The sequence below is a fragment of the Oreochromis niloticus genome, linkage group LG12 (assembly GCF_001858045.2).
Source record: "Oreochromis niloticus isolate F11D_XX linkage group LG12, O_niloticus_UMD_NMBU, whole genome shotgun sequence".
Taxonomy (NCBI): domain Eukaryota; kingdom Metazoa; phylum Chordata; class Actinopteri; order Cichliformes; family Cichlidae; genus Oreochromis; species Oreochromis niloticus.
In genome coordinates, this window is record NC_031977.2 from 501,301 (window position 1) to 511,877 (window position 10,577).

The following is a 10,577-nucleotide window of genomic DNA, read 5'->3' on the forward strand; positions in this document are numbered from 1 at the left end:
CCTCTAGTTCACCCTGCCGGCACTGCAACACTGCCGCCTGCTCCTGCTGTGTGGCCACCATCTCGACCACCATTTGGGTCAGCTCCTTCCCTGGCTGGCCCAGTCGCTGGCCTGCTGTGTCCCCTTCCTGGGTTTCGGCACCACTGTAACAAACCCACAGCAGACCCGGGTGCATGTTTATGCTTGAAGCATCTCTTTATTACAAGTCAAGATTGCTGTTCACGACACACACATAGAGCTGCAGCTCTCCCGCTGCCTGCTCACCATTACCACAAAACCAACAACAACAAACGCAGGACCCATTACAATCTTTAAGTCGGTGGGGCACGATTGTGGATGCCGTGCAGGTGCGTCCGCCTTCTCTGCACCGCAAGCCACGCCCCGCCACAGCCGGTCTGTGAAAATATTGTCGGACATTAAACCGGTCTGTGGTGCAAAAAAGGTTGGGGACAGCTGGTATAAAGCATGCTCCCACTGGACTCTAGAACCTTGGAGAACTCTGGAGTGACGAATCATGCTTCTCCGTCTGGCAATCGGATCGATGAGTCTGGATTTTGTGGTTGCCAGGAGAACTGTACTGGTCTGACTGCACTGTGTCAAGTGTAAGTTTGGTGGAGGATGGATTACGGTATGAGGTTGTTTTTTTATTCCATGTGAAAGGAACTCTTAGTGCTTCAGTTTACCAAGACATTTTGGGCAATTTCCTTGTCTCAACTTTGTGGGTACAGTTTGGGGATAGCCCCTTCCTGTTCCAACACAAAGGCACACCAGTGTATAAAGCAAGGTCCATAAAGACATGGATGAGTGAATTTGGTGTGGAAAAACTTGATTAGCTTGCACAGAGTCTTTAATCCAAGAGAATACCTTTGGGATAAATTAGAGTGGAAACTGAGTCCATCCTTCTCATCCAACATCGGTGTCTAACCTCACCAATGTGTTTCTGGAAGAATGGTCAAAAATTCCCATAAGGACCTTCCCAAAACCTTGTGGAAAGCCTCACTAGAAGACTTGAAGCTGTTATAGCTGCAAATGGGGGTCAAAAAGTGGCTGACAAGCAGAGGAAAACAGCTGCAGTGATTGAAGTAGCTATACCACATGGTGGTCCTTTATCCTTCAAACTCAGGTACTCTACCAGAGGCCTGGGAGCTCAAGTATCCTGCAAAGTATCATTGCTGTTCCCAGGACTGTGTTTGCTCACAGTCCTGTGACAGTCCTTATAGATAGGGGTTCTGACACTGGACAGAGAAGGCTGTTGTTCCTGGGATCTGCTGGAGCCACTCGCCCAGTTTGGTCACTGCCCCAAGTACCCTGATTACCACGGGGACCACTGTTACCTTCACTTTCCACATCTTCTAGAGTTCCTCTCGCACCACTTGATATTTCTCGAGTTTATCATGTTTCTTCTTCCTGATGCTGCTATCAGTTGGTATAGCTATATCACTCTCTATGACCATCTTCCTCTGCTTGTCCGATTGGTTAACCATCACCAGTTTGTCCATCTATATCTGGAAATCCCACAGGACCTTAGCTTGGTCATCCTCAAACAACGCAGGAATCATATCCCATTTTCACCTCAGGACCTCCAGATCATACTCAGCACAGATGTTCCTATATATTATGCTAACCACTTGGTTATGGAGATCCATGTATGCCCTGCTTGCTAGCATCTGTCACCCTACTGTTAGGTGCTGGATTGTCTCAGGGGCATCTTTGCACAGCCTGAACCTGGGGTCTTGCCTGTTGCGGTAGACCCCAGTCTCAATAGATCTTCTGCTTAGAGCTTGTTCCTGTGCTATCATGATTAGCGCCTCTGTACTGTTTTACAGTCCAGGTTTGTCTAGCAACTGGTTGTATTTTTCAATATCAGCTACTTTTCTGTCTGCCAGTGGTACATGCCATGCAGGAACCATGATGGCTCCTCTTCTTTGCCGGGTTTCTGCTGCCTGAGGCTTTTACTAAGCACATGATTAGTTGTGGCCATCTCCCTGATGTACTTATAGATAGGGGTTCTGGCACTTACCAGTCCTCAGCCACTTTTCTTCTGCTTAACACACAGTCTCAGGGTGCTGGACTTAAGGTGAAACCCTGCATGCATGGTAAGGAGCTTTCTTTTCTTGATGTCTGCAATGCACTGTGGTGTTTTTGTGTAGCTTATATGTTTAGCCAATTTAATTAAAAGGCTTATTGATAACGTCTTATTTCATAGTGAAATTTTTCAAGTGCTTTATTCAAAGCACACTCTCTGTTTAATTATATTACCAGTATTCATTCACTGTTTCTTTAGGGATTTGCTAGCTTAGCTTAGCTCATAGCCAACTCTCTAGTAGCCCGTCCTTGTCAATGGGCTGTAGCTCACGTGGTAGAGCAGGGCAGCCACTAACCAGAAGATCAGTGGTTTGATCCCAGTCTGCTCCAGTCTGCATGCCAAATATCCTTGGGCAAGATGCATGTGAATGTGTATGTATAGAGCACTAAAGGGCTCAGAAGAAGTGCTAGTGTGATTGGATGAATGAATTAGTTGTATAAAGCTTTGAGTGCTCAGATAGAGTAGAAAAGCGCCATTTACCATTACCTTTTGCACATTCCTGCTCAGTGTGTCAAGTGTTTAGTTAATCCTTGAGTAATAACGATGGCGGCCTGGCTTCGCACCCTTGAGAAACCCGTAGCTAGCCAGGGTCCTGTAGTCAGTGTAGCCTAAGGTAGTGCTGTCACTATTAGTTCTCGGGAGATTGTTCCAAGCAGCTGCGAAAATAGGATGCCTGGGTGATGGTGAAATGGAAATATTAGATTAAACAGCAGCATGCGGAATACAGTTCATTAAAGTAGATGTCTTCTGTAACTACGTGTAAGAATATAATTACTCCATCTCTATCTTCATCAGTGTCATGTTCCAACACAGTGGAGAGCAGCTACCTGATCTCTACTCCCAGAGATTGATTATCCTGGTAACAGTCATACATCTTCACTGCGTATGACCCTGGATACTGTAGATCCTCTGAGAAAAAAAGCCACAAATCAAAGTACTTGACTCCCTAGAAGATCTTAATTTAGCTTCAAAAAACCTCAAGTTCCATTAATTAATGCCTCACTCTTAAATATGGTTGACCTATCTCTATTAATTGGGTATGTACCACAGGCCTTCAAGGTGGCTGTAGTTAAACCTTTACTTAAAAAGCCATCTCTAGACCCAGCAGTCTTAGCTAATTATAGGCCAATCTCCAACCTTCCTTTCATATCAAAAATCCTTGAAAGAGTAGTTGTCAAACAGCTAACAGATCATCTACAGCAGCGGTCCCCAACCTTTTTTGCGCCACGGACCGGTTTAATGTCAGACAATATTTTCACGGACCGGCAGGTGTCACGGATAAATACAACAAAATAAAATGACACGACCAAGACAAAAACTGTGGTATTTTGTAAATATAATATTACATGCGTATTCACTGTGTAATTGTGTAACTTTATTAGCAGCATCCTCCTGAAATGCACCAACAACATTGAGAGTAACAGCCTCCTCTCTCCCCCTTAATACTCTGGTTGCTATGGTAACGCGTAAACATTTCTTTCAAAATAGGACACACAACTACAAAACAAATATAAAAGTACAAGAAAATATATAACTCACCATAACGCTCAATCAGTGAGAGCCCTGTGCTTGTTTCTCTGCAATGAGACGGTCCCACCTGGGCGTAATGGGGGACAATGACACCCGAAGTGTGAAGATCAACTATTTCCAAAAGTTGATCTTCTTCTTGCAAAGGCAAGCTGGATTCACCCGGTTTATTGACAAATGGGTCGCGGATCCATTCCTTGTCGGTTCGTGGGTCTTTTGTGATTGGGAAGTAGCGCTCGAACTCTTTTAAAAGCAAAGACAGGTGATCCTGCACTAGCTGGGAGAATGATTGCTCAGGCAGAGTCTCTTCCAAAAATCCAGCCAAAGTTTGAAACATGTCAAATATGCCTCTGTTTACGCGTCGTCTCCACAAGTCCAGTTTGGCTTTAAATGCAGCTACCTTATCTGCCAACTTGAAGACAGTTGTCATTTTCCCCTGAAGGGACAGATTGAGTTCATTTAGTAGGCCGAATACGTCGCATATGTAAGCGAGTTTTGCGACCCACTCCTTGTCACTGAAATGTGCTGCCAGCGGTGACTTCTTTTCTGAGAAAAATCTCTGCAGCGGCTCTCGTAATTCAAAAACTCTGGCGAGTGATCTCCCTCTGGACAACCACCTTATTTCTGTGTGCAAGAGAAGGCGCCTGTGCTCCGCGTTCATCTCCTCACAAAGTTGCTCGAACAGGCGTGAGTTGAGGGCGTGTGCTTTGATGTGGTTAATAACTCCAACAACATCATTCAATACGCTGTTAAGTTTTGGTGGCATTTTTCGGCTTGCCAGCATTTCTCTGTGAATGACACAATGTGTAGATTCACATTCAGGTGCAACCTCCTTAATCCGAGTAGTCAAACCAGACAGCCGTCCGGTCATGGCAGCAGCTCCGTCTGTGCATATGCCGACACAAAAAGACCATTTAAGTTTTCCTGATACATAATCATCCAGTGACCTGAATAGCTCTGCAGCTGTGGTTTTGGTTGTCAACGATAGTGCACACAACATATCCTCATGCACATCCTCCTGATAAAGGTATCGCACATAAAAAAGTAGTATTGCCTTATTGTCCACATCTGTAGACTCATCAACCTGCAAAGCATACCACGGTGATGTATTAATTCTCTCCAACAACTGTGTCTCAATGTCCTCTGCTATTTCATCAATGCGACGAGTAACGGTGCTAGCCGACAGAGGCACCTGTGCTATCTTTTCAGCCGCCACCTCCCCAAAAAGTTCACAGCAAATGTCTTTAGTGGCAGGAAGGATCAATTCTTCACCAATAGTGAATGACTTTTTAGCCTTAGCAATACGGTTAGCCACCAAGTATGATGCTCTCAGTGCACCTGTATTTGTTGTTGTGGAGGCCCTCAGTAATTGCTTCTGTCCCTGTTGTTCCCGCTTTTTTCTTTCAAAATACTCCAAAGGCTTGTTTTTTAATGTTGGGTGCTTGGTCTCCAAGTGACGAAGCAGTTTTGAAGGCTTCATTGCCTCATTGGAGAGCCGGTCGCCGCATATTATGCAGAGCGGGCTTGGTGCGTGGGAATCGCCTGTCGCGATAAATCCATATTTCAAGTAGGTATTTTGGTATTGTCTGTTAAATGCAGCTTTCTTTTTCTTAGTGGTTGTCATACACTCTTCTTCTGTCTCCTCACTGGGCCTTTTTCCCTTTGCAAAGAAACCCTCCAAAGACATCTGTTTTTTACTCATTTTGCTAGCTTGTAGGTTTAATATTAGCTACTAATAATGTATCTTGACATGCGTCAAGAGTCAGTCATAGACGGAAGTAAATGAGAGAATTCAGTCTTTTTCAAAATAAAACACTGTTCAGAGTCGGATAATAAATAAAATTAAATTAATGTAAGTTATTTATTTTTTCTGTGCGGTACGAGCCTCAACTCTCGCGGCCCGGTACCAAACGACTCACGGCCCGGTACCGGTCCGGGGCCTGGGGGTTGGGGACCCCTGATCTGCAGAGGAATGGCTTATTTGAAGAGTTTCAGTCAGGTTTCAGAGCTCATCACAGCACAGAAACAGCTTTAGTGAAGGTTACAAATGATCTTCTTATGGCCTCTGACAGTGGACTCATCTCTGTGCTTGTCCTGCTAGACCTCAGTGCAGCGTTCGATACTGTTGATCATAATATCCTATTAGAGCGATTAGAGCACACTGTAGGTATTACAGGTACTGCACTGCAGTGGTTTGTATCATATCTACAATGGCTAACAAAAGTATTCGGCCCCCTTGAACTTTTCTACATTTTGTCACATTAGAGCCACAAACATGAATCAATTTTATTGGAATTCCAGGTGAAAGACCAACACAAAGTGGTGTACACGTGAGAAGTGGAACGAAAATCATACATGATTCCAAACATTTTTTACAAATAAATAACTGAAAAGTGAGGTGTGTGTAATTATTCAGCCCCCTTTGGTCTGAGTGCAGTCAGTTGCCCATAGACATTGCCTGATGAGTGCTAATGACTAAATAGAGTGCACCTGTGTGTAATCTAATGTCAGTACAAAAACAGCTGCTCTGTGACGGCCTCAGAGGTTGTCTAAGAGAATACTGGGAGCAACAACACCATGAAGTCCAAAGAACACACCAGACAGGTCAGGGATAAAGTTACTGAGAAATTTAAAGCAGGCTTAGGCTACAAAAAGATTTCCCAAGCCTTGAACATCCCACGGAGCACTGTTCAAGCCATCATTCAGAAATGGAAGGAGTATGGCACAACTGTAAACCTACCAAGACAAGGCCGTCCACCTAAACTCACAGGCCGAACAAGGAGAGCGCTGATCAGAAATGCAGCCAAGAGGCCCATGGTGACTCTGGACGAGCTGCAGAGATCTACAGCTCAGGTGGGGGAATCTGTCCATAGGACAGCTATTAGTCGTGCACTGCACAAAGTTGGCCTTTATGGAAGAGTGGCAAGAAGAAAGCCATTGTTAACAGAAAACCATAAGAAATCCTGTTTGCAGTTTGCCACAAGCCATGTGGGGGACACAGCAAACATGTGGAAGAAGGTGCTCTGGTCAGATGAGACCAACATGGAACTTTTTGGCCAAAATGCAAAACGCTATGTGTGGCAGAAAACTAACACTGCACATCACTCTGAACACACCATCCCCACTGTCAGATATGGTGGTGGCAGCATCATGCTCTGGGGGTGCTTCTCTTCAGCAGGGACAGGGAAGCTGGTCAGAGTTGATGGGAAGATGGATGGAGCCAAATACAGGGCAATCTTGGAAGAAAACCTCTTGGAGTCTGCAAAAGACTTGAGACTGGGGCAGAGGTTCACCTTCCAGCAGGACAACCACCCTAAACATAAAGCCAGGGCAACAATGGAACGGTTTAAAACAAAACATATCCATGTGTTAGAATGGCCCAGTCAAAGTCCAGATCTAAATCCAATCAAGAATCTGTGGCAAGATCTGAAAACTGCTGTTCACAAACGCTGTCCATCTAATCTGACTGAGCTGGAGCTGTTTTGCAAAGAAGAATGGGCAAAGATTTCAGTCTGTAGATGTGCAAAGCTGGTAGAGACATACCCTGAAAGACTGGCAGCTGTAATTGCAGCAAAAGGTGGTACTACACAGTATTGACTCAGTATGTAATAGCCACTGTCACTGTATGTAATAGACTCCAGTTTGTGCATGTAAATGGAGAGTCCTCTTCACACACTAAGGTCAATTATGGTGTTCCACAGGGTTCAGTGCTAGGACCAATTATATTTACATTATACATGCTTCCCTTAGGCAGCATCATTAGAAGACATAGCATAAATTTTCACTGCTATGCAGATGGCACCCAGCTCTATCTGTCCATGAAGCCAGGTAACACACACCAATTAGTTAAACTGCAGGAATGTCTTAAAGACATAAAGACCTGGATGGCTGCTAACTTTCTGCTTCTTAATTCAGATCAAACTGAGGTTATTGTACTCGGCCCTGAAAATCTTAGAAATATGGTATCTAACCAGATTCTTACTCTGGATGGCATTACCTTGGCCTCCAGTAACGCTGTGATGAACCTTGGAGTCATTTTTGACCAGGACATGTCCTTCAACGCACATATTAAACAAATATGTAAGACTGCTTTCTTCCATTTGCGCAACATCTCTAAAGTTAGAAATATCCTGTCTCAGAGTGATGCTGAAAAACTAGTTCATGCATTTATTACTTCCAGGCTGGACTACTGTAATTCATTATTATCAGGATGTCCTAAAAACTTGCTGAAAAGTCTTCAGCTGATCCAAAATGCTGCAGCAAGAGTCCTGACAGGGACTAGAAAGAGAGAGCAGATTTCTCCTGTATTGGCTTCAGTTCATTGGCTTCCTGTTAAATCCAGAACCAAATTTAAAATTCTTCCCATCACATACAAAGTGAATGATCAGGCCCAGTCGTACTTGAACAAAGTTATAGTACTGTTTCACCCCATTAGAACACTTCATTCTCAAATTGCGGATCTGCTTGTGGTTCCTATTCCTAGTATTTAAAAGTAGAATGGGAGGCAGAGCCTTCAGCTTTTCCTCTTCTATGGAACCAGCTTCCAGTTGGTATTAGGGAGACAGACACTATCTCTACTTTTAAGATTAGGCTTCAAACTTTCCTTTTTGGTAGCAATATAGATAAGGCTGTATTAGGTGACTTCCCTGAATCCTACCTTAGCTACGCAATATGTCTAGGCTGCCGGGGGATTCCCATGATGATGATGATGAGTGTTTCTTCTTCAGTCATCTTTTTTACTCACTGTTTATATACCACTCGGGATTTAGTTGTTATTAATCTCTGGCTCTTTTCCACAGCGTGTCTTTCTCCTGACGACCTCCCCTAACCCTAACTGGTCATGGTGACAGATGGGCCTCCCTGAGTCTGGTTATCCTGGAAGTTTCTTTCTGTTAAAAATGAGTTTTTCCTTCCCACTGTTGCCAAAGGGCTTGCTCATAGGGGGTCATATGATTGTTGGGTTTTTCCCATTTTTTCCCATCTCCACCTTTGGCCAGCTTATTACCCCAGTAGGGCATCTGATGACAGCAAGGATTAGGTGTTGACTGCCTGGATCTTGTTCGTCCCATTCAGTTGACTCCTGGGGACTTGCCTTACTCTCAGCAGGCATTTAGTAGTATTTTGGTTTTTTTTGGCTTTCATAGCATCCTCTTCATGATTTCTTTCTTTTTTCCCCCTGTCCTGTCTGGCACTGTAGCAATCAGAATTATTGTCTGTTTATACAATATTCATGATTTCACTATATCTGTGGGATTCCCCAGTGCTTGTAGCTGTCCTTAGTGTCTGAATTCTGCCTTCTGGTAGTTGCCTCAGTTCTGGCTACCTTCCCTCTCTTTGTTACCAGACTACACTCCTCCAATCCCAAACAAAACTACGGTAGTACTGTCTCTCCCCAAAAACAATTGTAGGAGGGTTACATATTTTTGTATTTTTTAAAATTATGTGCTTCAGTTTGGGTATGTTATGTATATAATTATTATATAATTTATTTCTATAACTGTTTATTATTTTAAATGGCCTGTATTTATATAGCGCTTTTATGGTCCCTAAGGACCCCAAAGCGCTTTACATATCCAGTCATCCACCCATTCACGCACACATTCACACACTGGTGATGGCAAGTGTTACGGGTTCGAAATTGAGGACGAGAGTAAAACAATCATGGTCCAGAAGAGGTCGATCGAACAATTGATTTTTAATGAATACACGCAGCGTGGGGAGACGTACACTGGAACCCATCAGTTGTAAATCCCCCACCAAAAATACACTTCAGATTGCTTTTATAACATCAGGGTATTATAACGCCCCCTCTTGCGTTTACAAGCACATAATTTGCATCTTAAGAACATTATTTGCCTCTTCTACAGACACTGATCTATTCTAAGAGATAAATGCAGACACAGAAGTTCCCCTTTCTGGCATCCATCCAAATATGGTGATGATCTCAGGCCTTTGAGGTCCCCATGGACTTGTCCTCCTCTTTGCGTCACCTGTTGCTAGGCAAACTCAAATGCAACAAGAAGCTGAATACATTCAGGCCTTCACTCAGCTACTATTTTACTGTAGCAACATACTCAGCATATAAGCTTTGAAGATTATAGATTTAACTCAACGATTTAAAGTGGTTATAACTGCACCTGTAATAAACATGTTAATATTTGATTATGATAACCTCTGTAATACAAATTATAACATAATGCCAGCAACTTCAATAAATGCTTGGATGAAATGATAATTAATGCAATGATAAAGATGATGGTTATGTAAAATAATCCCTGTAATTCCACAATTCCCTCTCTTGACGTCTTCCAGAGACGTCACTACACTATTCCCAGGTCCACTACCTTCGCTCTGACCCTCTCTAGCCGCCCCCTGACTCAGCAAATCAGACAACAACCTCATGTCCTCTAGGTGGTCCAGCAATAAAACACCAGCTCCCACTTGAAAACACTTCATGCTTATTGTAGTATCCAATTGGCACATTTCGGAAATAATTCAACAGGTAGTGCCTTACCTTTGAATAAGCCGGCTTATGTCCACTCACTTCGACCACTGACTCGTGTCTGCTCGTTCGAGCGCCTCGGACCCTCTCAATCTCAACCTCCAACTCTCTCTACTCAACCCTCGGCCAATGCACCAAATGTTACGGGTTCGTAATGATAATTAATGCAATGATAAAGATGATGGTTATGTAAAATAATCCCTGTAATTCCACACAAGCTACATTGTAGCCACAGCCACCCTGGGGCGCACTGACAGAGGCGAGGCTGCCGGACACTGGCGCCACCGGGCCCTCTGACCACCACCAGTAGGCAACGGGTGAAGTGTGTTGCCCAAGGACACAACGACCGAGACTGTCCAAGCCGGGGCTCGAACCGGCAACCTTCCGATTACAAGGCGAACTCCCAACTCTTGAGCCACGAAGGCCATTTATTATTTTATGATATTTTGTTATGTTATTAAT